The 27,421-nt window shown below is 44.9% G+C and overlaps 1 protein-coding gene across 23 annotated transcripts in view; it reads left to right on the plus strand.

Moving 5' to 3' along the window:
• Nucleotides 1–27,421, plus strand: part of LCOR (ligand dependent nuclear receptor corepressor) — a 118,887-nt gene that overhangs the window by 2,310 nt on the left and 89,156 nt on the right. For 13 of the 23 annotated variants that reach the window (XM_089780265.1, XM_089780276.1, XM_089780283.1 and 10 more), the window contains one exon: nucleotides 22,602–22,694. The exons of the other annotated variants lie outside the window; for them this stretch is intronic. The gene's annotated coding sequence lies outside the window, so the exon portion shown is untranslated. The remainder of the gene's footprint in view (nucleotides 1–22,601; nucleotides 22,695–27,421) is intronic. 23 annotated transcript variants of the gene reach the window in all.

The raw sequence follows: 27,421 nt of genomic DNA on the forward strand, positions 1-27,421 counted from the left end.
TAGGGTATTTCTACACTAAGCATTTAGTGACAAAGCTGTCTTGATGCAGCCTTGTCACTAAAAGTCAGCTTGTGTGAATTCTGTTTGTTGGCACTTTTGCCCACAAAATACTTCCTCTGCCTACAAGGGAGATTTCACTTTGTCAGCGGGAGAGTGCTCCTGCCAACAATGTAGTGTTCAGATTTTCACCTGCTGCAGCAAAACATTGTCATTCATGTTTTATTTTTTAAGCACCTGTGTGACAAGTTTTGTCAATCAGGTGCAAGTATAGACATATCCTTTGGGGAGGGGAGGCAACTTATCAGTCATAAATGGGTTGTATACAGCCTGGGTTCAGAAGCTCATCGCTTAAGGTTGTGATCACTTATTCTGCTTTGATTCCACAAAAGTCTTATTAACAATTAGTTCCTGTAATACTTGATTGAAGAAAAAAGGAGAAATATCTACTCTGAGTATTTCTGAAGTGCCCATCACCTTGGTAGCAGATTGAGTCTTACATGGACTAGAGTGTTCTATTAGCATCAGTCCAAAAACACTGTAGTTTGAGAACAGTCCACAGAGTTGGATATTCAAGAAAGCATTAAAAGGCTAGCAATGCATTTGACCACCCTGTTGAGTACTAGGTTGTAATTTAGTCAAGGAGTTTATAGGAGTGCTGCTATAGAAGGCCTGAAATAGATGGAAAATCTGCAAGTTCTGGTTAAGCAATGGTGTTATATTGATGTGAAAGAAATGCTTTCAGTTTTAAGAATAAATTGGTTGGAATTTGGCTTGTGTACAGTTTCAGTGTAAAAAAAAAAACCAAACTTAGCTGATTGTATCCTAAGCTGGTATGTGAAATTCAGCTTATTCCCATTTTTATTGCTGGTGCAGTGCTGTAACTGAAGTCCCTTCATAATTCCTACATCCTAATATAACAGATTGCATAGCAGAGGACTTTTTTAGAAGTTGAGCTGCCTGAAATGTAAACAGTTTTTATGAGGTGTGTATTCCATCCTCTTCCTCCTCCTCCTATTATATAGCCGAAAGCATTAAAAGCTAGTAGCTCAAATAAAGAGAAAATATGCAGTATCTGTATAGTTGTGAAATAGTTCTGATGGCTTCTAGTGTTGCCTGTCATTGAGAAGTGGTTTATTTTGTCAGGATATGTAACATTGCAACTGATACGAACTAATGAACCGCTGCTTCAAAATACAGAACAGTTGGAGGCATCTTATGGATTTTTATGCACTCTAGAAAGCAGTTTGACTCGTGCAGTATTAGCGCAGTTCCAATACAAGTGCAATAAATGGTAGCTTTTTAGTGAAGAATGGCATTAGTTATGTCACTGGTGGTGGTGTAGAATAGCTGGCATGTGGCTAAAAATCAAGTGTAAACCTAGGGTTTGCCTACATTTTGTCATTCCCCTCTTCCCGCAGTGCACAGACACGGTCCGTCTCTACTCTGGACTAGGGCACAGGTTCTCAGTTCACTGCACCGCAGCACCTTCTCACAATAAAATGACTGCATGGCCCCAGGAGGGGTGATGGAAGCTTGAGCCCAGGAATGCCCCAAGGCCTTGGGTTGGGGGGGCCAAAACTGAAGCCTGAGTCCTGCCACCAAGGGGCTTTGGCCCCAGCAAGTCTAATGCCAGCACTGGAAATCCCATTCAAACAGAGTCGTACGTTAAGTTCCCTGTAAGCCACCACCTATTTGCTCCACGCAGGCACTCAAGGCACGTAAAGGCTGACCCACTTTCATCCTTGCTTCCAGCCTGGAGGCTGCGGGACGGACAGCCCGAACCAGACACCTCTCCAGTGGCCCAAATGCAGCCAGGGCTGCCAGCACCCCCCTACTGTGGCTTGGGCAGCCTGCATGGCCCGGCTCTGGAGAAGCCCCCCATGTTGCGGCCCAGACCTCCCACAATGTGTCTGGAGCAGCTCAGACCCAGATGGCCTTGGAGCCCTCTTCACATCTCTGCGCCTCACCCTTGAGCCTGCCCCCCTAAACAGAACCCTTGCACCCCAACACTCTGTGCCAGCCCTCTGCCCCTCAACCATTGTCCCGCCCCATAGCCTGCATCCCTAGTTGGAGTCTTCATGCTCCTACATCCCAATCATCTGGCTCCAGCCTGAGCCCCCTCTCACGCTTAGAACCCCATCTCTGCCGTGAGAATTTTGCGCGCCCCAATATGAAGGTGATGTAACACCTTGCCTCCTTATTGGTGCACATAAGAAATTAGTTCTGCGTGGGAGTGGGGAAAAACTAGAGGGAGCACTGGCTGCAACCCATTTTGGATCCTAACTTCCAGTTTGAGACTCACTGGACTAGGTGAGCCCAGTGGGAATAACTTTTTACACCAGTGCAATGCATTAACACGAGCCCTTGGCATTAGTGCAGATACACCAAGACACAAGAAATAAGCCCCAAGTGTAAGAGCAGACCATAGTCTGAGTTGCTGCCTGTGGAAATTATTATTCTGTTCACTGTGGCCAGGTATGAAGAATACATTACCCTTCCAAATGTCTCTAATGTTATGCTTTGCTTTAGAATGTTTACTAATTGTAATTGGGGAGGGGGCACTTTGTTTTAGTCTCTCACAGGAAAAAATTGGGGGTGTGTGTAAAGCACCTCTGTATTTGGCACAGGGTGTGATTGCTACTTCTGCTGTCTGAGTGTGGTGCACAATTCAAGGACGATATTGAAAAATGAGCGGGTCCAGAGAACGATGATGATTATGGGGTGACTTGATCAGTCTTGTGGGGAACAAATAACAGGCTAGTAGGAAAAAAACACAACAGCTGAACAACTTCAGGTTAGAAATAAAACATGGATTTTGAATATTAGGAGTAATGAATCACTGGATGTTTGTCTGAAGGATCTGCTCGAGTTCAGAGAGGAATGTAATTCAGGGAAGGCCTGTGTTCTACTGGGAGTCAGAAATGTTCAGTGGTAATCACCCTTTTGCCATGGAGGTAGGGTTTGACTTACATTTCACACCAAGAAGTAGGTATGGTATCGGAGGCTGACTTAGTGGTTCATATTTCATCAAACTCCTGAACAGTGGAGTTGTTAGGGAGGGGGGGGAAAAAACCATCTTGCTGGTATGGATGTGACAAGTTAACTAATTGCTCGGTGGGGCAGAGCCAGCTTAAAAGCCGGAATCTTTTATTAAGAAATAGCAGTGTTAAATCCAACACCTATTCTACTATGTACAGAAAACTTCTGATCTTTATAGCAAACTTACTAACTAAAAAAGCGGCGAGGAGTCCTGTGGCACCTTATAGACTAACTGAAGTGTTGGAGCATAAGCTTTCGTGGGCAAAGACCCACTTAGTCAGATGCATGTAGTAGAAATTTCTAAAGGCAGGTATAAATATGCAGGCCAGAATCAGGCTGGAGATGAGGAGGTGGATCCAATCAGGGAGGATGAGGCCCACTTCTAGTAGCTGATCTGGAGGTGTGAATTCCAAGGGAGGAGAAGCTGCTTTTGTAGTTAGCGAGCCATTCACAGTCTTTGTTTAATCCAGAGTTGATTGTGTCAAACTTGAAGATGAACTGTAGCTCAGCGGTTTCTCTTTGAAGTCTGGTCCTGAAGTTTTTTTTGCTGCAAGATGGCTACCTTTAGATCTGCAATTGTGTGTCCAGGGAGATTGAAGTGTTCCCCTACAGGTTTTTGTATGTTGCTGTTCCTAATATCAGATTTGTGTCCATTGATTCTTTTATGTAGGGACTGTCCAGTTTGGCCGATGTATATAGCAGTGGGGCATTGTTGGCACATGATGGCATATATTACATTAGTAGATGTGCAGGAGAATGAACCAGTGACAGTATGGCTGATCTGGTTAGGTCCTGTGATGGTGTTGCTGGTGTATATATGTGGGCAGAGTTGGCACCAAGGTTTGTTGCATGGATTGGTTCCTGAGTTAGAATTATTATGGCACAGTTTGTAGTTGCTGGTGAGTATGCTTCAGGTTGGCTGGTTGTCTGTGGCCTCCCAAGGCCTGTGAAAGCAAGGGATCATTGACCAGGATGGGTTGTAGATCACACGGCTACCCCTCTGATACTTACTAACTAAAAGATGGATGAACAGTCCCCTATTCTGGTCCTCATAGTTATGTTTAAATCCCTAGTGCTTGTTACTTAAATATGTTGATTTCAGTAGCCAGGTTCTGTCACCTTAAAATACCTCGTATCAAGACAAATACTGTCTTGGGTCTTTGTCTACACCCATCTAGACACGGCCTTAAAAAGACAAGAATTTAGCATGGTTTAAAGAAATATAGGGGTTTTTTACATTTAGATGAAATCATGCAGTATGTAACTTTTCAGTCCTTGTGTTGTCTTTCAGTTTTAATTGGTTCCTTTTCACTCTGTCTCCATCTGATTTTCATTTCTCTTACATTGTCTTTTCATGCTTACTCTGACGAGTTTTATTAACTTTTTTTGCTGTCATGCTGATAGACAGGATTTTTGTATAAATACCATGATGATAGATGTTAGATGCCTATATTATCACCTTATTTTAAAGTGGTGATCTTGTTCTGACTAAAAAAATCAGTCTTGGGTTAAAACTTGCTGTTTCCCTTCAGGTCAAAGGTAAAACTTTATAAAAATTTGTTAAAGCTTAAGCAGGTGAGAAGGAATGAATGGTGGTAGGGCTCTCTTTTGAAAATTTAAAGAAGTGTCAAGTACTTAGAGCACAGATCTGGAAACCAAGCTCTCTTCCAGCAATCTAAAGTACTTCCAGATCTCTGGTTGAAGAGCAAACTTTATGGTGTGGTTAAAATTACAAACACTTTCCCTTATGACCTGTTTTCAGATGCTCACAAGTCTGGCAAAATGGAGCACTCCCCTCCCCCCGCCCTTATAATTTGGAGGTGTAAAAGTTAGTCTGGTGTGGAAATAGTCCTCAGTGGGCACCCTGTGCACAGAGGAAACTAGTTTGGATTCGGGAATTAGGAGGAGTCTGAAAATTGTTAGCCTGCTGGTCAGGTTGGACAATTTATTCCAGTTTAATTTACCTAGGGAGGTTGTGGAATCTCCATACCTGAAGATATTTCAGAGCAGGTTGGACAGACATCTATCCGGGATCCTTGATGGCGCTTGATTCTGCGGTGAGGGCAGGGAACTGGACTTGATGACCCCTCAAGGTCCCTTCCAGTTCTAGTGTTCCATGATTCTATGTACTAAACATCAGGGCTCAGAACACTTCTCACCTGAATACAAGATCTGGTAGTTTGGGTAAAAAGCACCTGTTTTCTCCATGAGTCGTGTGTGTCCCCCCCCCCCCCCACTGACACATCACAGCTTTTCTTCTTCCCCGGTATTTTCTGCCTTTCTGTAGTCTCATTCCAGACACACTTGTGTTATACATTTTATTTCCCTTCTAAGTACACACACTTTTGGTTCCCCCATTCTGCTGGACACGTACATGAGGATGTCTTCTCTCTGTGCCCTCCAGATTACCCCTGTTCTCACCACTGAATACTGGGCCCTTCTCCCATTAGTCCACCCCTTACAATGCTTATTCCCCCTTACCTCTTTACAATCTTCCAGAGTATTTGGAAGGTACTATTTTGGCAACTGTCTTCTGCATGGGCCCCTTTGCTCCTGGCACCCCCTTCTTCGCTGGGACTGGCAGTAAGAAGTGCCCTCCTTTCCTCCTCAGAAGTGGGTGTGTCTGCCACGCCACTTCTGTATTTGTCTATGAAAGGCAGCAGTTCCTGCTAGTCTGCTCTGTTTGCACTCTTGGCTCCCTGAGAGCACTTGGCTTCCTGCTTGTTTCCTCCCCTGCTGATGAAGCAGCAGTGGCTTGGGCTGCTACACTCACAGCTTTGCCACTCCCACGCTGGGCATGGCTCCTTGGCCCCACTCAGCTCGCTCTTGGTTTGATTTCTGCTTGTACTGTAGCCTTGTCTACACTTGGAAGAGGGGTGTGTGTTGTACTAGGGAGAAGTTCACACGATGGCCAACATGGTAAATTTCCAGCATAGGGAGGTCAAGGTTAGGGGTCTCTTTGACCAGCTACTTGGAGGTAAAACTACAGTGTGTCCTGCTTACACTGTGGTGTTACAGCTTGTCAGATCTCTTTGTAGAACACCTCAGGTTTTCTTAGCACAGTCATGGTCTGAGAGTCAGTTTCATAAAACTTACTGAGCAAACACACTAGGAATTTTTTACAACATTTGGTAAACTATACATGAAAGATGCACTGTTTCATAGGATCATAGAACATTAGAATTGGAAGGGACCTCTAGAGGTCAAGTCCAGTCCTCTGCTCTCACAGCAGGACCACGCACCGTCTAGATCAGGGCTACTCAACACATGGCCCGTTTGTTTGCGGCCTGTGGGTGGGAGCTAAAACAAAGTAGTCAGTATTATGGTCTCCTGGTGATGCATTTTAGTAGTTGAATTCCTGGACTGTCATTGCTCATTAAAAGTGCTGTCATGGGTGGAAATTGGGTAAATATTACATTTTATTAATATCAGCAGAACTGAATTAAATGGGGCCTGCATGTTGTGTAGTCTTGCCTTCATCTTTGTATTCATGCCCATCAGTGTGAGAAGCTATTTGCATATATTTATACATCTATTTGAATGATTATGCAACCACACTTGTGTTGTAGCCCTCTGCATGTGTTGTGAGTATCATTGTGGCTCCTGGGGCTTCCAAAGTTGAGTAGCCCTGGGCTTGATCATCCCTGATAGATGATTGGAGCTATTTAAGAGCAGGTTGGACAGAGATGGAGATTCCACAACCTCCCTGGGCAATTTATGCCAGTGTTTAACCCCCCTGACAGTTAAGTTCTTTGTAGTTCAGTGAGGACTCTTCTTTCTGTATCTTACTTTGCCACAAGGGAGGTGTCAGCCGACAGTCAGGGCAGTGAGTCCCTTATGACCGGCTGAAGTTCTTTTAAATTGTGCTTGGTTCTGTTACAGCAACTGAAGGCGTCAGGTTAAAGCTTAAACAGTTACTATTTTATTGTTACAGGGTAAACTTAGTTGTTAAATGCTACTGCTGTGTTACAGATAACACAGACACTACAAAGGACAGGACAGAAATTACACTAATAAGTCACTTACAGGTACCATGAAACCCTTTTGGTTCTCTGAGCTCTTATTAAATGCATGCAAATAGACACCTAGCAGGTATATATTCTCACCCCTGCATTCCAGACTTGGCGTGGCCAGCGTGTGTGTCTCAATCCCTTGGGAAGAAGTAGGGCGAGGTTGGGCATCCCACAGACCTCGGGAGACAATCAATACCTGCCAGCAGGTATAGATGATTGGAGCTCAAATGGGGTGGGCTGCTGAACCTCTTTTTATACCCCTTGGGTCAGGTAGGCTTCTTCCTGGGCTCAAGTGGCCAATTAGGAAAAATGGCTTTGAACACCAAGTTTCCCACGAAGGGTGCAAAGCTTAATTTACACCTGGGAAAATGCAGGCAATGGGCACCTCTGGTATGTGATGGGCGAAGATTCCTCTCCTGGGACAGTGCAGGCGTGTCAATTACTGGTACTAGCCATCAGGGCGGCGGGAGGCCCCGGGTCGTCAGCTAGCCCATTTACTGTCTGGTTTCTGTTTATGGTAGAGTCAGGGACAGGCAGCACACCTGCGTTCCCAGGGCATCAAAGGCTGACTGCCTTTCTCTTGCTCTCTGGGGGGGGGGGGGGGAAACAAGATGGGGTTCGTGGAAACCAAGATGGGGTTTGTGTCTGGCTACAGGAGGTTTGGGTTAGACATGAAGAAAAACTTCCTAACTGTCAGGATGGTTAAGCACTGGAATAAATTGCCCAGGAAGGTTATTAAATCTCCATTGCTGGAGATATTTAAGAGCAGGTTAGATAGATCGTCCCCAACTGATGTCTGTGGTGCCTGGTCTTTCCGTGAGTGCAGGGAATTGGACTTGATGGCCTGGCCCTTGAGGTCCTTTCCAGTTCTAGTATTCTATGAAACTTTACCTTGTTAGTCTGAGTGAAGATTGGAGCCTGTGATGGGGCATTTTCAAAGAGTAGGGCTCGTTTTGATCTTAAACCATCTTCAGCTGCTGCTGTGAAGAATAAACCATGTTAGCTGCTGTCCTTCACCTCAGTCTGCTGTAGTCAGCTAGTGCTGTGGAACATAGCAAGCGCTTTGTGATGAAAGGTGTTACGTAAAGTTAAGCTGTTACTCCACCCCCGCAGGAATAGACTTTGTGTTTTACATCATTGGTATCTGTTTGTTGGTTTTTTTAACATGAATTCAACATAAAGGTAGCCAAATATTGTTGCTTAATTAGCACTAGCTGAATTTGTGAGTGTGCCATCTGCCAAGTGATTTGATGGTGAATAATATGTTTAGTTTCTCTTTCTAATGTGTTCAGTACACTTCCTCAATCTTTGTCATTTTGCGTATCTTCCTGGGTGCTCAGAAGGCCTTTCTGAAGGGTGGCCAGATTCAGATGGAATTATTAAGAAATGCCAGTTTCAGACAGTGTTCTGGCAAAATGAGTTTAGATTAGGGTATTTACAAACAGGACAGCAGAACACTGGCAGACCAGCAAAGCAACAGAGTTCTGGCTTGCAGGACTCTAAAGCTTACTGCATCCTTCTCTTCCTTCAGCTCAGTTGCAGGCAACTAAGGTTCCATGGCTGAGCTCTTTCTCTTACGTATACACTACCATAAAGGCCAGTTATGAGGTGTGATATCAGTCCAAATGGTACAACTTTATCTGTGCCAGCCCAGTAACCTTTTCCTCTAGAGCACTTTTCCTCATTTCAAGAGGTTTCTTAACTGTGAACTGAGGCCTCTGGGTTTCTTGGAAGGAGTATACTGTGGAACATACACACCAGCCTTGTTTGTTCTATTTCTATTTGTAATTGGATTCTTTTATATTCCCAGAAAAAACTGTTTGCCTAGCTGCTTAGTGCTCAGGTTAATCCAGCCATGTTTTTGGCAGTTATTTAAGCCTGTCGTGGACTAGCTGAATGTTTTTTCTGACTGAGGTTCAGGTGATGGTTGGGATTCTCGAATTTCTCTGTCTCCTGTGTTGTAGAATATTACTGTGATCCTGTTGAAATCTCCTTTTCAGGCTGCCTTTAGATGTGGTCTCAAATTTTTTGTGGGAAAATTTTCAGAAATGACTTGAGTTGAATTTTGCTTTTTGCTTTCGTTTTCATTTAGCAAAACCAAGGAAGTTAAAGATGAGTTGTATAAAGAGAGCCCTGATCTTTCTGAACAAACAAGTCTGTTTCTCTACCTTACTAGAAACCAGAATAGTGATGTCACCTGATTGGTGGTTTTCCCTCCCCAAATTGGGGAAAGACATTACTGGAACTTGGATCACGAGTGTTTCACATCCTTTCTGAGACTTAGAAAAAGCTTTATCTAAAATATCAGAAAAGAGCAGTGAACCTGATAATCCAAATTTAAATTTCCTTGCTTGGGGTCTTTCTTGCAAAAAAGTCTACAGTTTTTCTTTTGGCAGCTGTTCTCATCACTAGCTTCTTTCCTGATTTCTAAACTGTCAGTTTGTTCCCATTACTCCTAACTCTCTCCTCTTGCACTGCTTTTTATTTTATTTTCCTCTGGGTTGCAGTCTTAAATACTCAGACTGGGTATAATGGTTTGGGTTCTTAAACCAGGTTGCTCAGGTCTGTTATCGCCTTTGTCTTGGTGGTTGTTCAACTAAGTTGTAAATGATTTGGTACTATAACTTATTGTGCCTTACCAATGTAGGGAGCATGAAATAGCAATTTGAAAAGGAGTGCAGGAAGAAACCACAAGTAAGATGTGGGCAGTTTCAAAGCTGGGCAAGCATCTGGGGAATTTGAGGTGAGATTAGCCAGATACTTCCTTGTTACAGCAATGCTACGTATCTTAAGGTGGTGGGGGAGACAGTGGTGTACTCCAGTAGCATGCACATATGTTGGCACTATTGTGACGTGGATGGAAAGAAGCAAAGAACACACAGTGTTATAATGATGGAGTGCTTCACTGTGCTCACTACCTTATTAAGGTACTAGGGTTCTGATGGACTTTCAGCTCTCTGGCAGGGAGGGAAATGGTGTGGAACGGTCATAGAATCACAGGGACCGCGAGGGTCTTCTAATCTAACTCTTTTGAGGTGCAGGATTTGTTGCATCTAACCATTCCAGACAGATTGGAAATTTCAAAAGGTTGGAGCAGTGAAGGACCTTGCACAAGCTTCCCCAGGCAATCTGTACAGTTGTCCTACTCTGATTTAGGGAGGTAAAGTCATTTGAAAATGTAACCATAACTAATACGTAAGCTTTATACTGCAGAGCCCGCGGCGAGGCCTCCTCGGTGCTGCCAGCCCTGCTTTCGGGGAGCCAGCTTCACTGCAGGCTCTGCAGTGTAACTTACGTAGAGTGTGCAATGTGAAAGCTTTGTTTTGGTTGATGTTGACCTTGTGATCCACTACAACTCCCAGGTCCTTCTCCGCCACACTGCTGTCGAGCCAGTTATCCTTCAGTCTGTACTGGGGCATTTGGCTTTTCTTCCCTGAGCATCTCACATTTGTCTTGGTTGAATTTCAGGTTGTTGCCCAAAGGCCCAGCTCTGCAAGTTCTCAAGTTCCCTTTGAAATGTTGGTTCTATTCCCCAGTGTTGGGCCCCTCCAGCTTTGTGCCCTCTGGAAATGGGACCAGTATGCTTTCTTCCTACAGCCAGGTTGTTGTTCAAGGGGTTTTAACAACCCAGAACAAATCCCTGTGGCACCCCACATGGGACTTACCTTCAACTCGACTCATTCCATTCACAGTTAACCACAAACAAACTTATTATGTATCCACTTAATGGTAGCTCTGCTATGCCTGCATTTGTTCAGCTGCCTTATTAGAATGTCTTGGGATGGCTTTGCTGAAGTCTTGCTATATTATGTCCATTGTGTTCTCCTTATCCACCAGTCTGGTTACCCTGTCGAAGAACTACAGTAACGTTATAAGAATCAGGGTCCCAAAGACCTCACAGGAGCATCTCTTGAACAGCCTAGGAAGTCAGTGGAGAAATGTTCTCGTGTGAACCTCCAGTAGCTTTTATTTCACAAGATGCACAGTGAACGAGGCAAAAGTTCCTTTCTCTTCTGTTGCACACGAATGTGGGTTTTTTTAAGCTAATGCAGGCTATACTGTCTCTGTCTGGCTTTCTTACCTGTGCACTTGGAACTTTGTACAGAATGCACTGAACATGTATAGCACTTCCTTGGGTCTCAGTTGTCAAAATGAAACTGGTTTTCACCAGAAGGCTTTAAAGGAGTTTCTCAATGAGGACTATTTCCACACCACACTGCAACTTTTCTGTTTGTTTGGGAGCAGTCTTTACTCAAGGTCGGTTTTTTTTTTAAATGGGGAAAGCACCCTCAATTCTCTTTGTATTCTAACAGCTGAACTACTTACAAAGAAACTTTATCCAAAAAGTGAATTTTACTGCAGAGACCATCTGTGGATAACTTCAGCTTGGAAGGTGAAGCTTTCAGAAATTGACTGAAATGAGAATGGAAGTATTTAACCTTAACTAATTTGGTCACCACTGTACTCTGCCATGCAGACCTGTGTGTTCCATGTGAAACTTTCCTCACCATGGAATTAAGTTCTTGAATCCAAAGCTTTCATGAAAACTTCTGCCTTAAGGCTACACAGAAAACCTGAGCAGAGTCTACACAGATGAAGTTAATCACTTTGCATCTGAAGGTAGCTGGAAAACAATGGCTTGACAAAGGAATATTAACCTTCTGACCTAAAGATTCTTTTAAATGTCTGTTTCACAGATTATTTTAGTAGCGATCCAGTTAGATTATGGAATAGATGCTACCATGTGTCAAAAGCCAAATGTCCCAAACTTCCAGCTTCATTCTGGCAAGTTTTGCAGCATACTTGGGCATTGTTTTTGCATTTTATGTTGACAATCTAAAAGAGGCATGGGGTGATTACACTGAATAACTTCATCCGTTTCTGATGTGTTTAAATGAAATGGCAGAAATGAAACCCAACCTGTGATAGTCAATGACAATGGATGCCCTATGATGAACAGATTGAAGACTTCAGCCCCAAGTTGTTTGCTCCTCATGGACTACCCTCAAATGCGCATCTTTCTGCTATTAACGTACTCTGCATTGAATTCCCTATTCCGAATAAGAGGGTGCAGTGGGCTTGAAAATGATGCAGTGCTCCTAGTTGGGGCAAAAGATACCTATGGTGCACTGAAGTGTAGCACAAGTCCCTGCATCTTTCCATTCCCAGCCATGCTGCAGCAAGCTCTTGCCTCTGCAGGTGTAAAGTGTGATATTGCATACCTGACTGACATGCAGTGTCCCTGGAAGCTGAGCACTGGGCAGCCACCCAGGAGGGATTCAGATGCTGCCCAGCTGATTAGCAGCATGTTGCTACTGGCGGTGCGCATTTGCATATACTTTGAAGCCCTTATCAAAATGTATTCTGCACTGGGGATGTCAGCGGTAACTGGTTAACTGGTAGGCATCACCCTTACAGGGTAATGGTCAACCAGTGCCTGGGAGCGGCCTGCATCCTGCCGTGGGTGGAAGGCTGCTCCAGACCCATTGGGCTCCCCTGCCACACCACTGGGGGCTAGAGCAGTCGCCATTCTGGGATCCTGTTTAATTGGTTAGCTGGTTGACCGATTTTTATGTAGGATTTTATGTCCCTATTCTGCACATGGATGAAAAAAATTAGCGGGAACATTGCTTATGTGTTTCATTTAAATGAACTTTTTATTTAATAGTAGAACTTGCTTCCCTTCTAGCACTGTTCTCTCCCCTTCTTCACTCCACTTCCATGTTTCTTTGAGGCGTCTTCAGCGTCCCTGTGCCCTGCCACCTTAGAATAATCATAGCACACCAGAACTGGAAGGGACCGTGAAGTCGTAGAGTCCAGTCCCATGCCCTTACAGCAGAACCAAGCACTGTCTCGACCAGTGGTCCCCAGCGTGGTGCCCGCAGGCGCCGTGACGCCCGCTGGGGCATTTGTGCACCCGCCAAATGATCTGGGCAGTCCCACCCCCGGGCGCATGGCACATGCATGGTGCCGGCCTTGGGCGTGCGGCTCATGCGCAGTGCTGGCCCCGGGTGCGTGACGCATGGGCGGCTCCTGCCCTGGACTCGCGGTGCATGCGCATCCCTTCCCCAGATGCCCAGTACGTGAGCAGCCCCACCCCATAGCGCCTGGCAGCCCCGAAAGGTTGGGGATCACTGGTCTAGACCAGGGGTCTCCAAACTACGGCCCGGGGGCCGGATGCGGCCCGCGAGGCCCTCTCATCCGGCCCGTGGAGACCTTTTTGGATTCAAAGGCAGAAGAAGTGAGATTGTTTCAAAACCCATTTGAAGCAGATGTGGCCAGTTGCCCAGATGAACTGCAGCTGGAAGTCATTGAGTTGCAAGCAAATGACCTCCTTAGGGACAAGTTCAAAATAGGACTGGTGGGTTTTTACCAGTTTTTGCCCAAGGAAGACTTTCCTAATGTCAAAACTTTTGCATCAAGGTACCTTTCAATCTTTGGAACAACATACCTGTGTGAACAAACATTTTCAAGAATGAAATACGTGAAGAACAATTTGAGAACAAACTTGTCCGATGATAATCTCAGGTCACTGTTGATGTTAGGGACAACAAATCTAAAGCCAGAAATGTCTGCTATTTTGGCATCCAGGAAACAATTTCACCATTCACACTAATACAGGTGTTCATGTGTAGTGTATGAATGTGTTATTAAATGATAACTGAATAAAATAATATTAAATACATAATTAAAAACAACATCCATGTTTTGATTGTTTTTTATTTGGACCTCAAGTGTGTAGTCGGCCCCCGAACTGCTGTTTGATAGTTAATGCGGCCCTCGGGCTGAAAAGTTTGGAGACCCCTGGTCTAGACCATCTCTGACAGGTGTCTGGCCAACCTGCTCTTACATATTTCCAGAGCTGGAGATTCCACGACCTCCCTCAGTATCTTTTTCCAGTGTTTAACTACCCTGAAAGGTAAGAAGTTTTTCCTAATGTCCAACCCAAACCTCATTGCTGGAATTTAATTCCATTGCTTGTTCTTTGACCTCTGATCATAAGAGAATTCTTCTCCCTCCTCCTCCTTGTAACATCTTTTTTTAGATACTTGAAAGCTGCTATCAATGTCCACTCTGTCTTCTCTTTTCTAAGCTAAACAACCCCAGTTCTTTCAGTCTTCCTTCATAGCTTATGTTTTCTAGACATTTCATAATTTTTGTTGCTCTTCTCTAGACCTTCGCCAGTTTCTCCTCATCTTTCCTGAAATGTGGTGCCCAGAACTGGACACAATATTCCAATTGAGGCCTAATCAGTTCAGAGTAAAGTAGAAGAATGACTTCTCATGTCTTCTTCACAACATTCCTGTTAATGCAGCCCAGAATCGTGTTTGCTGTTTTTGCAACAGTCTCACACTGTTGCCTCCTTTAGCTTGTGGTCCACTCTGACCCCTAGATCCCTTCCTGCAGGACTCCTTCCTGGACAGTCACTTCCCATTCTGTGTGTGTGTGTGAAACTGATTGTTCCTTCCTAAGTGGAGCACTTTGCATTTGTCCTTAATTAAACTTCATTCTGTTGAGCTCAGACCACTTCTCCAGTTTGTCCAGCTAATTTTGAATTATGACCCTGTCCTCCAAAGCACTCGCAACCCCTCCAAGCTTGGTATCATCTGCAGACTTAATAAGCGTACTCTCTATGCCATCATCTAAGTCCTTGATGAAGATATTGAACAGAACTGGCCCCAAAACAGACCCCTGCAGAACCCCACTTATGTCCTTCCAGCATGATTCTGAACCCTTAACTACTCTGAGTGGTTATCCAGCCAGTTATGCATCCATCCAGGTTGTATTTCCGTAGCTTATTGATATGGTCATACGAGACGGTATCAAATGCCTTACTAAGGAGTAGGTATACCATGTCCACTGCTTCTCCCTGATCCACAATGTCTACCATTCATTCTCTTTCCATCAGTGCACACTGGTCAACAATACGGTGTTCATGTTTGACCATACTTGTGAATAACTGAGCTAGCAATGTTGACCATGACTTAGTCACTGCTCAGGACAGCCAGTGTTCGGCATTGGCTGTCGGTTAATCAGTCCATAAACAACCGCAAGGGATTAACCTAACAGGATGTTGAAACAAGACTGAGTTCCCAAACATGCTCAATCTGGAGAGGTGATAAAATTCCATTATAGCTAATGCTGTGGTGTGGCCACCCTCATTAGCTAGTTTGCATGTGGTCAGACAAACTCTTTGTAATGCAAACAACCCAATGTTTGGAAACGGTAGACATTTACTTGCCAGGCCTGTTGGTCAAAGTGTGATATGAAAGTTCAGGGATACCAGTGCCTATGTGAAAAGCTAAGTCTGTTCAGGTGACGGAGGTTGCTACGACTGTGCTATTTGGGGAGCTCTGTGCAGAGTCTTGTTTCATCTAAAGTCTGGAGGCTGCCCACCTGCCCTTTTGCTGGAAGGAGAAGGAGCGTTCTTCTCCATCCTTCCCACTGAAGCTGAGAGAGGGGCTGTTCCTTTATATTCAGTAGCTTAGTCTCTGAAAGGCTTCTCCATTACCCCAGGAGCAGGCTTCCCACCGGGGGTTGGGAACAATTTATGCTGGAGTTTGGCTGCTATTCTAGCTAAAGAAATTCCTCTTTGTAATGAGGTCCACAGACCAGTCACATTGGATCTCTTCTCTTTGTAGCACTGGAGGCAGATCAGGCCTGGCAGGGAAAGTGGCTTGACTTCTCAGAAGATCACCAGTGTTCTCATCCTTGGAGCTGGTGTACAGCAGCTATGCTGCTGCAGAGCAAAAAACCAAAACCTGTTGGCTATGAGCCTTTGATTTTACTGGCAAAAGAGCTTCCCTTTGCTCCTTTACTTGCTTATGCAGAGTGCAGCGTAATGGAGAACAAAGAGAAAATCAGACAGTGTTTCCTGCACTTCCCTGTTGACTGAGTGCTCCGCCTGGCCTGGCCTGGCCCCCCATGGACAGGAGCTGTTCCAGCTATCCAGCATGTGGTGAGCACCAAGGTGCTGGATCAGCCCTCTGCCCATGGGTGGCCTGGGAGCTGCTCAAGCCCCTACCGTTTAACTGGAACCGGGAAGTCTCACGTGTTAAAGGTGAATAGTGAGAGAGATGTAGCCGTGTTAGTCTAGTGTAGCTGAAACAAAACACAGGACTATGTAGCACTTTAAAGACTAACAAGATGGTTTATTAGATGATGAGCTTTCTTGGGCCAGACCCACTTCCTCAAATCAAATAGTGGAAGAAAATAGTCACAATCATATATACCAAAGGATACAGTTAAAAAAATGAACACACATGAAAAGGACAAATCACATTTCAGAACTTTGGTATCTATGGTTGTGACAGTTTTCTTCCACTATTTGATCTGAGGAAGTGGGTCTGGCCCACGAAAGCTCATCACCTAATAAACCATCTTGTTAGTCTTTAAAGTGCTCCATAGCCTCACCTTTAACAGAAACAAAATACAGGACTATCTGGTTACCCATCCCTAGTCTTGGGGGACACTGAGTTTATTCAGGGCGAACTGCTTAGAGACAAAGTTGCTACAGCTCGGTTCTTCCACTACAAGGCACATCAGACCAGGCACAAGGAGCACTAGTTACCATCCTGGCTAACAAAGAGCCTTGTAAGCAATTCCCTCAGATGCTTGTGCCATTCTCCACTATCCCCGCCAGTGCCCCCCTCCCTCCCAGTACAGGTGACCAGTTATGAGAACCAATCTCCTCTCTCAGACTTCTTCCGATTCCAAGGGACCAGCCACATTCTGTGATCCCTTCACCCTCCCACTTCCCTGGTCCTTCTCATAGGAACAGAGAGCAGCAGTACCCAAAGTCCTCCCAGGGAGGCAAACAATTCAATGTTTATTGGGGCTAGCCTCCAGCGAGCATGAATCCACTTGCCTCTTATCCCTTGTTCCCAACTTGTTTCCTGTTTGCTTCATTTTATAGACATATGTTAAAAATGTGTATTTGAAAAAATATTTTATATATTAAATTTTTTTCGGGTATGCTTAAGTTCATTTCATTGACCTTTAGCCAATTCTAATACTGTAAAATGATCTGTCCAGTTGTATTCCACCTCTTTTATGGGCTTGCACCCAGCAAAATTAATTGTACAGCAGACAGAAGAAACCAAAGAACCAGACAGACCCCATATAAACAATAGAGAAGTGGGGAGCATAATAAGAAAATGAGGCGTTTCCAACCCCAGCTACTGACAAGTGGGTTCTTGCCAGACAAAGCTATCAACCTACCTTTTCTTTAAATTTTCTAGGCTCTTTATCTGGGGTGACAGATGAGATCACCTCACCTTTCTGACAGCCCAAAATTGTCTTATTTCGATGTGACTGGATTGGAATGTGTCAAGACGTGACTATACATTTCCCAGCTTATGGATGCCTCTGTTGCTTAGCCAAATGCCTCAGCTTGAAGAACCAGGCCTCAGACTATACAGAGAGAGTGTGATATTGGTTTTATACCCCTGTAATTAACAAAATGGTAAGAATAGACCTAGATTCTTAAAGTATAGGCCTTTACAAATAGGCCTCAGAATATATCCTAACAATCTTACCCCCAGATCACACGCTGCCTATCCTTTGGAATCTAAAGTTTTATCCATAAAAGGAAAGAGTGAGAGTTAAAATTGTTAAAGGAATCAAATACATACAATAGCAACGTTCTTGGTGCAGACATATAGCAGAGATGGAGTAAACTGCTGGCTTAGGTCCGGTCTCTGGAGTACATCTGCAGCTGAGATGGGTCTGTCAGTCTTCGTTGTTTGATGCTTCAGTTCATTGCAAAGTTCCTCCACAGGAAAGAAGCAGGATTGAAGACAAATGGAGGGCTTTCCGGGGCCTCTTGCGTCTCCCTCTATATGGAAGGAATCCCATTGTTCTTGCTGTGGAAACGTGCAGCAGTTAGATGCCGTTTGGAGCCCCACGGGCAAGTCCCTGTACACGAAAGACTCAGTTCTGTGCAGGTTGATGCCATGGCCCACGTTCCAGATTGGAGGTTTGCAGGAAAGGTCATTCAGTGTTGTTCATGTCTCGTTGTCCATTGGAATGTTTGAGCCAGTCAACCTGAATAGACTTTCCCAAACCCACTGGATAGCTATTCTGTGAGGGAGACTTCAGGAGCTCAGATTGAAGTGCAGGCACACAGCCAATGTTCACATCTTCAAGCACAAAGGGGATACGTGCACACACATGATAGTCATAACCAGCAAATCACAACTTTTCTAATGACCTCTCACTCGACAGCCTTGGCACAAGATTTGTGCCAATGTAAAACCATGATCTATAAAGTTGTACCGCAGTCCAGTAACTTCACAGGACGTCTCTTGGATCTCTTGGCATAAGTTCATAGCCTGAATCGCTGATCTCCAATGTCCTTTGACAAAGCTGGCCAGGTAGCCATCCATCCTACATCTCCCTTCTTTAGATTGGCTGAAAGTACATAACTCAACTGGGTAGGTGCATAGATGCTTTCTCTGTTTTGGTTTTATAGCACAACCCTGCCAGAACATCTTACTACCCTTTGCTTTAACAATGGCACTGAGTGTTTCTGAAATGGTTTCTCGCCTTAAGAGTGGGGTTGTCACTTTTCATTGTAGCTAACTCATGATTAATTTTTTATAATTGGAATTAAACAATAGGTACAAGTTGAAATATTTTGGATGTTTTTTACACTTTCAAATGTTAGTTTTTATTTCAACATGGCTTGCAAATAGTACAGTGCCCACTTTATTTTATCTTTGCAAATATTTGCACTGTAAAAGTGATAAAATTAGTATTTCTCACCTCATTTCATGCAAGTACCATAGTGCAGTGTTTCTCAACCTTTTTTATAAAGTACTCCCCCTTAAAAAAAAAAAAAGCACCCCAGTACCTACAGTTTTCAGACACACTTTTTTTCCTACCATTGCAACACATTTTTTTTAAACAATTTAATCATAGCCAGCAGGGTGTCACAATTTTTGGGTGTAAAAAGTATAAAAAGTGCTATAAAACTTAAAACAAATTCACTTTTCTCCAAATTTCAGTTGACTCCCCCTCCCCCCAACTTCTCTTGAGTGCCTCTGTACCACTGGTTGAGAGACACTGCTGTAGTGCAGTCTCTTTACTGTGAACGCATTAACGAATGCAGATTTTTTTGTTACATAGCCACACTCAAAGAAGTAAAACTTTAGAGTCTAAAGTTCACTCAGTCCTGCTTCTTATTCAGTCGCTCAGACAAGTTGGTTATAATTTGCAGGAAATAACTCCACTTGCTGCTTGTTTACAATGTCACTTGAAAGTGAGAACAGGTATTGGTTTGCATGACAATTTTTGTAGCAGGTGTTGCAAGGTATTTACATGTCAGATGTTAAACATTTGTGTGCCCCTTCATGCTTTGCCACCATTCCTGAAGGCATTCGTATTCTTCCGTGTTGACATTTGGTAAAGAACATAATGCATTAATTATTTGAGTGTTTTTACCCTCCTTTTGCCATATATTTGATGGGATGGCAGTCTCGAATGATGCCCAGCACACGTTTGTTTTAAGAACACTTTCACTGCAGAATTGACAAAATGCACAGAACGTACCAATGTGAGATGTCTAAATAATAGCTACAGTACTCAGCCGAAGGCTTAAGAATCTGAACTGCTGTCCCAAATCTGAGAGGGATGAGGTGTGGGGCATGCTTTCAGAAGTTTCCAAATATGCTGAAATTACAGAACCCGATCCACCAAAGAATGAAATCCACCTTCTGATGGTGGCATCTGAGCCAATGCCAGTGAACAGGCACCAATCCCCTGTGCTTTGGGTCTTCATTGAGCAGAACCCCATCAGCAAGAACCTTCTGAATGGTGCTGGAAGCATGAGGGGATATCTGAATCCTCAAGCGCATCTGGCACACAAATACCTTGCAACGCCAGCTACAGCGGTGCCATGCAAACGAACGCCTGCCTGGTCTCGCTTTCAAGTGACCGAACACTAGAAGCAGGCAGCACTTTCTCCTGCAAATTGTAACCAGACTTGTTTGGCTGAACAAGAAGCAGGACTGAGCGGACTTGAGCCCACGGTTTTACACTAGTTGAATTTTTTGTACACAATTCTACATTCATAAGTTCAACTTTTATGATGAGATTGCACCACGGTACTTGTGTTGGGGCAATTGAGAACTACATATTTGCACTGTAAAAGAAATAATCAAAAATAAATATACACTGAGCACTGGACACTTCCTATACAGTGTTGCATTATAAATCAACATTTGCAAAAGTCAAAAGCATCCACATATATTTATATTGCTGGTATTCTGTTTAACAGCATGGCTAAGCATGCCACTTCTTCAAATTACTTGACAGCCCAAATGCATAGCAGTTCTCAGGCCATCTTCTATGGAGGACTTGATGTGACCTGTCAGTGTCATGGCCAGGGCTCAACAATCTGTCATCTAGTTGCCCACGGGGAGTAGATTACAATCCGTAAGAGCTGGTTTCGGGCGATCTGCACATGCGGACCGTGGCGAGCCCTGGTCATGGCCACAGATTATACCCACCAGACAAGATGCTATCCCAACTGAGGCAAAGCTCCAGGGTTCTGTTGTTGCGATTACAAAGCTAAGACCACAGAGGCCCTATTGACCAAGTGGCCGAAGGGATTCCTAGATGCATTTTTTTAGGTAGCTGCCTTCTGGACAAGGAATCCTCAGGGATCTCCTTGAGGCAGCACACAGACCTGCCATCAGCTTTCTACAGAGAAGGAATCTGCTTTTAAAGCAGCCAGTTAATGCATGAGAGTCTGGACAGTGGCTGCCTGCGCCTTGAACAGTCTCAAGTCAAAGAGGTAATATCCTTACTTCAGCTTCCAGAAAAAGATTGTCTAATTCAACCTATTCATGAGCTTGGCGGAGGCTTGCCCATAGCTGGCAGGACAGGGATGGCTCACCCTCCCAAAAGTGATTCTGCATCCGTACCAGAGACTTAGTGTCGCCAGGACTGTCCTGAGTCCAGTCTGAAGTAAAGGTCAAGTTGCTGCTTTTGTCTAACATCTTCATGCAGCAGGTGAAATGTGGATTTAATCTTACCCAGATTTCCAGTGGTGTTTGGAGAGCAGTCTCTTCTGCGTCCTTCAGAAGGATACAAGAGGCTTTCCATGAGGTACACGTTCAGTTCAGTCCTTCACAGGCTTTCTGGTTGAACTGATCAGAAAAGTCTCTCTCCATGCTACCTAACCAATTGAAGTGACCTATTTTTTAAAACTCTTCAGCTTGAAGGATCTGAGTGGGAAGCGCTTTTTCCATGGTATCTCCACTACTGTATCTTCCAGAGAGAGATGGGTGCTCACAAGTGATTTCTGCCTTTGTGCCAAAGATTAACTCCAGGTTCCATAGAGCTCAGGAACTACCCTTAAACAGAACTCTCAAAATATGAATGAATCACGCCACTCTGGTCAGGAAAAGCACAAATAGACTGATCCTTCATCAGCTGGTGTCATCAATTGGAACAGAAGCACTCTCTCTTCCAATTCTAGGCAGTGAAAATACTTGATGCTTCTGAGTTTCCAGTAAAAAATGCAACTCCGGTTTTGAAAAGTCATCTCATTTTCTGAGCTGTGGCAATTTCATGGGCAGAAAGATCACTGCTATGAAATTCCTCGGGTCTTTAGATCTGTGGGTCTCCTTCTAGACAAGAAAACTGTGTATTGAAATCCAAGCCCCTTTGAGCTGTAAATTTGGGAAAGCTGTGGTATTATCAACGGGCACTCAAGCTTGTTCTTCACTAAAATCCTTGCCCTGCAGGAGAACTTGTTGGTATTCCAACTTAAGGCTTTTGTTATGGATGCAATGAAAGTCTCTCCAATGGTGTGAGCTTCTCAGAGGTGGAGGAGCCACATCACCCTGTCCACAGACTGACAGTAATTGGGTCTGTCTAAGGCTATGCATGCCATAGAGCTGAGGGTCACATTGCTTCACAAAAGGAAATTTTCAGGCGAGCGACACACAAATTTTCCTGTTCTCTGTGAATAGCAGAAGAGCCTGTCTTGGTTGCTGCTAAGAACTTGCCCAAAAGCAGATCTTTTTCACTCTGGTGCTAGTTAAAGCTAGGAGGCACAGGAGAATCCCGCTCTATTGACTGGTGGCCATCCTTACAAATGCAGAGTTTTGGACCACAGTAGCTAGTGATTTCGTCAGTTGAGCAGAACTTGATGGCATCTGCTGAGGAAAGCTTTTTACTTGCTGTGTGGGAGTGAATTTTTTGATCCCTAGCATGGTGTAAATTGATGGCATTAGTGGCTCAGAGGTCACATAAGGAAGGATTTTCCCTTCCCTGCTCCTTTTTGATACCTCTGTACTTCAAAATCCTCTTGCAGTGTCTGTGTCCAACTAGCTTTTACTGTCACTCCTAGGTTTCTTTCAACTTGCTCCTTTCTGCTCCATGTCCTTATCGTTGAACATTTGATGATTTTTCATATGTACTTGTCTGTGCTGTGTTCCTCTCTAGATCCACTTTGTATTTTTGTCCTCACTAATGTTTGCAGCCTCTCCCCATGTCATCTGTGAAGTTAACTAACATGCTGTTTACCCTTTCTTCCAGATCCAGTTTCTGATCCTACTTCCACATTTGGGAGTATGCAAGGGACAAACACATCTCCTTGCCTAGCTTGACTGGATATCCCAAGACTAGGATGTTAGTATACCTATACAATTTTATTTGCTTTAAAATGTTGCCAGTTTGTTTGCACATGGATTGTTAAATTGTAATTTGGCTACATTAGCTTTGTAACACATTCAGAATGCTGGCTCTGAACCAGCAATGAGTTTGTAGAGCCGTGATAGTATAGCCAAGCTTTTGAAAAACAGTTGTCTAAATGTAAGCTCCTCATTAAATGTGGCCTGTCTTGAAAAATACAAGCTATGCTGAGCTGCTATAATGGGATGTATTTTAGGCACTTGAAAAAAAGAATCTTAGCCCTTTGCTCTGAGTATAGTCAACTACAGATTAAGCTAAAATAATCTACAATCTTTCAGTAGTGTTCAAGGATACCTTGTAAAATTATTTGTCATCTCTTAATGCATGGCTGTGCATGAGATTCTGGTCTGCAGAGACTGCAAAGTGTATTAAATTGCAAAATGTTTTCTGGAAATACTGGTGTCTGCTTTTGTGCATGGTTTCCAGCTAGTTCTAAGCTAGTAATGTCTGTTAGAGCTTATTGTGCACCCTGCAGTTCGTGGCAGAATGTGGTTCTGTCTTTAAGGAAATGGCTTTCTCCAACTTTGGCCTTATCAAACTGTAGCAGCTGATAAATTCTGTTCAAATTGTGTTCTGAGTAGGAATGTAAGTAGCCATTAAAGTCAACTGACATAATTGTAGTAGTTTAACACTGGGGCTGTGGTCCCATGCAGGCAGAGGCTGACTGCTCCAGTCGGCTGGGGTTGCGCCATACTGCAGCAGGCACGGGGCTGCTCCCCTTGGCCTGGGTCCCGCCATGTGGAGGGTTGCTCTGGCCAGCTGGGGTCACACTGGCTGGGTCACAGTGGGCGGTGTCTGTCCCCTACCTCTCTGGCTGGTTTTCCGATTAACCAGTTATTGGGTAAGCATACTAGTAATGCTAATGCTTACTGGGTAATCGGTTAACCTTTTCCAGCCCTCGTTCTGAGTTCTGGATATTCTTGGTATTTATTGCCAAGAAGGTAACATCTCTTCTATGAAAGCAGCTAGCTAATAGCTGAGCCATTGGATGTGCACATTGAAAGAAGATTGGGGTTCAGGTTGAAATGCCTACTATTCTAAAATGTATATTGAGCATCTAGTCCCCTCATGTTAGTAAATGGTCTGTGCAACGGCTGCTTTTTTCTCTTTGCCGAGATTGCTAACACAGATGACACGTGCTTATTAATTAGGAACTAGCTTTAGTTCTGCCCCACAACTCACTTCACTTGCCATTTACAGCCACATGTGGGGAACGAGTTGGGATCAAATTGAGGTGAAGTTGGAGAGGTTTTGCAATGTTCACTGCACCCCCTCAGCATCTGCATTCCCTAAGGACTTGGGCTCAAAAATCATAATGATCCTGCATGTGGACGTCTCCTGCTACGTTCTTTACAGAGTGCCCTTCATGTAGGGGCACAGGGAATATAGGCCTCTTTCAAGTGTCCTTATGGTTGGCGCTGCCTTGATCCTGGTAGGAAACCGGGATTTTGACACCCTCTCCTTCCCTCCTGGGACCTCACTGCAGAAGTCTGGAGTCTTGGGTATTCCTGATCGTGAGTCACTCTGGGGGGCAGCCAGTCGAGCTCTCTTGTTACCCACCTCTGATGGGGAGGGACAGGTCCTGTCCTAAAGAGCTTACTCTGCTCAGAAGAGAAATGACCAGCGGGTGTGGATGCAAGAGGAGGGAGGCTAGCATACAGTCAGGGCATTTGTGTGCACGGGCCCGGTGTTAGTATCATTGGTGCCTGACTACACAAGGGGCAGCAGTGGGATTTCAGCCCTTGACTTTGTAAGTCTAGCTCCTTGAGTCTGTTTGCAGCACCCCACAGGGTTGAAGAGCCTGCTCCCATTCCGTTACAGGCAGTCCCCGAGTTATGCGGATCTGACTTATGTCGGATCCGCAGTTACGAACGGGGCCCTCCCTCTCCCTGGTGTCCAGCAGACCAGGGAGAGGAAGCAAAGCGGCGGAACACGCAGGCAGCAGGCAGCCCAGACGCGTCTGGGCTGTCCGCTGCCCGCGTGTTCCGCCGCTTTGCTCCCCATCCCCCTGGTCTGCAGTCCAGGGGGACGGGGAGCAAAGCAGAGCAAAGCTGCGGAGCCTGGGGTTCTTAAAGTCAGAACTGGCGTCCAGATTCAGCCGCTGTTGAAACTGATCAGTTTCAGCAGCGGCTGAATCAGGATGCCAGTTCCGACTTACATACAGATTCAACTTAAGAACAAACCTACAGTCCCTATCTCGTACGTAACCCGGGGACTGCCTGTACTCACATTCTGGTTTGCAGTAGCTCTCGCAGGGCTCCTATAAATGCTGCCGGGGCTAGTGTACACTGTTGCTGTGGAGACAGGAGGTAGCATTGCAGCTCTTAAACCAGCTTTCCTTGCATAGTACAGCACAGTGGGTGTACTACTCACCACTGGGCTCGGGCATAGGCAGGATTCCTGTGCTCAGTGGTGCCTCGTGCTGCATTTGTGGGAGACCTCGTCTGTGGAACGGTCAGGAGAATCTGAATTTCCACACTTCGAACCGGAGGCTCTGTGTCAAGCAGACTTGATGGGCGGATCAGGGCAGTGTTGGTTACCTTGTTCATACCTTCCTGGCAAGGAAGAAGGAAAATCTATCTCTGCCGTTTTGGCCCTCAGTGTTCCTTCAGTCTCCAAGGGACATCTGGAGCAAAACCAGCCCCCTCAAAGTAGTACTAATCCGTCTTTCTGAGGGGCCAGCCAGTCCTGCGCCCCCCCCCCTCCCCGACAGCTGCATCTGGAGGCTTAACTGTGGGCACCTGTCTTCATAACACTTGCAAGTTCCTAGATAGAGGAAGTTACTCATTTGGCTGGAATTCAACATCCTTAGGCCATGCAGCAATTTATCATGCTGCATGCCAATGAGAGGCAGATGTGACGAGCTAACCTAATGTAACCCCCTTTTTCCTCCCCTGGTTACTCTGGAGCAGGTCACACTCACAGGCATGCCTGGGCGCCTGATGGTTTTAACAAGGTGGTGGTGATTAGTTGGGGAAACCCTGTTCACTCCCTTGCTGCAGTCCCTTGCTCGTAAGGAACATACAATGGCTGTGCCTCCACCTGGCTGGCCCTGTACACACTTAATGGTGTGCCTTGGGAGCCTCCAGGAATAAAATTATTCCAGCAATAATCTGGATCTAGCTCCAGAACAACAATTACAAATCCTAAATAGTCTACATCTGATAGATTACAGTAGAATGAACGATGAGGAGTCCTGTGGCACCTTATAGACTAACTGAAGTGTAGGAGCATAAGCTTTCGTGGGCAAAGACCCACTTCGTCAGATGCATGGTCTTTGCCCACGAAAGCTTATGCTCCTACATTCAGTTAGTCTATAAGGTGCCACAGGACTCCTCATCGCTTTTGCAGATTGACTAACACGGCTACCCCTCTGATAGTAGAATGAACAACCTTTTAACTTAACCTCTGTTTCTTTAAGTTAAGAGGTTAACAGATCAACAGTGAATAGCATTAACAAAGTACACAGAAATAATAGGAACCTATCTGGCACTTGCATACACCCCAGAGTGTGCACTCCTCAGGGCCATGCTCTTGCTTGCGTGGGTGTGCTTGAATATTTTGCAGCTGGAGTGGATGATTCTAGTCTCCTTCTGGGTGCAGAGTAGCACTTCTAGCCACAGGTACAGCCAAAGGGCGATCAGAAGCAGCCTGCTAGATTCCAGTTCCAAAGGCTCAGGTCGCAGTTACAGGCTTGGGATTCAAACAGCTCCTGGACTGGCTAAAACTCCTCCTGCAGCCTGGCTCCTCTCTTCCAAAAAGAAAAGGGAAGAGTCCCCAGACCACTGCATGGAGAGACTCTCAGCAGAGAGACCTAGCACCCAAACGGTCCTTCCTTCCTGGTTTCCTCCAGGGCTCGTAGGAATTGTAGTCTCTGGGGCTAGATTGCAGCACACTGGATCTTCCCAGAGAATAATCAGAGGCACCTTTAGTAAGGGGACTACACTAAGAAACAGGCTGACGCTGTATAGCGGTTTCTGTTATGTCCCATCCCTGCCCAGAGGTGCTCATGTTGCATTCAAGGAGACTGCTCCAAGGGGGAAGTCTGGGTTCTCCCTAAGGGAAGTGACCTACTTTTCAAGGCTTCAGGGAGTTAATTGTGAATTACCCAGGGTGTGAACTGTTTCACCACCACCTGCATCTCATGAACTGAAAAACGTGAGGCTAGGCACCCTTTGGTAAGTCTAATAACTAGGTAAATGAGCGGAGATGCGAGTTGAGTCTCGTACATTGGACGATACAATTTGAACCGCACAGATATGGTGAGGTTCTAAATGATCAGTTCAGGAAAGAGCCCTGGGCATGAATACACAGTAAACATCCATGGTCAAATAATCACTGAATAGCTCAGAGTAAAGAATGGGATAGAAAATATTGAGTGCTAAATGGGCACAGCATCACTTGGAATGTGGTCGTCCCTTCTGATCACTATGCCTTAAATATCGCTATTTGCTGGCAAGTGCTTTGGCTAAACTTTGACGTACAAGGAGAATGTGAATCAAAGTGGCACTTGTAAGCTGAGGAGGCGAATGCCTGAGAGGTACAGACTAAACGGGAAGGGGGCCAGTCAATCCTTTTACTCCTATTTCTAGCAAGGACATCTAGCGAAACAGATTTCAGGCTAAAAATGTGAAATATTTTATCCTCAGGGTAATGGAGTGGCT

Source organism: Pelodiscus sinensis, chromosome 8 (genome assembly GCF_052426305.1).
Source record: "Pelodiscus sinensis isolate ZL-2025 chromosome 8, ASM5242630v1, whole genome shotgun sequence".
NCBI classification, from domain to species: domain Eukaryota; kingdom Metazoa; phylum Chordata; order Testudines; family Trionychidae; genus Pelodiscus; species Pelodiscus sinensis.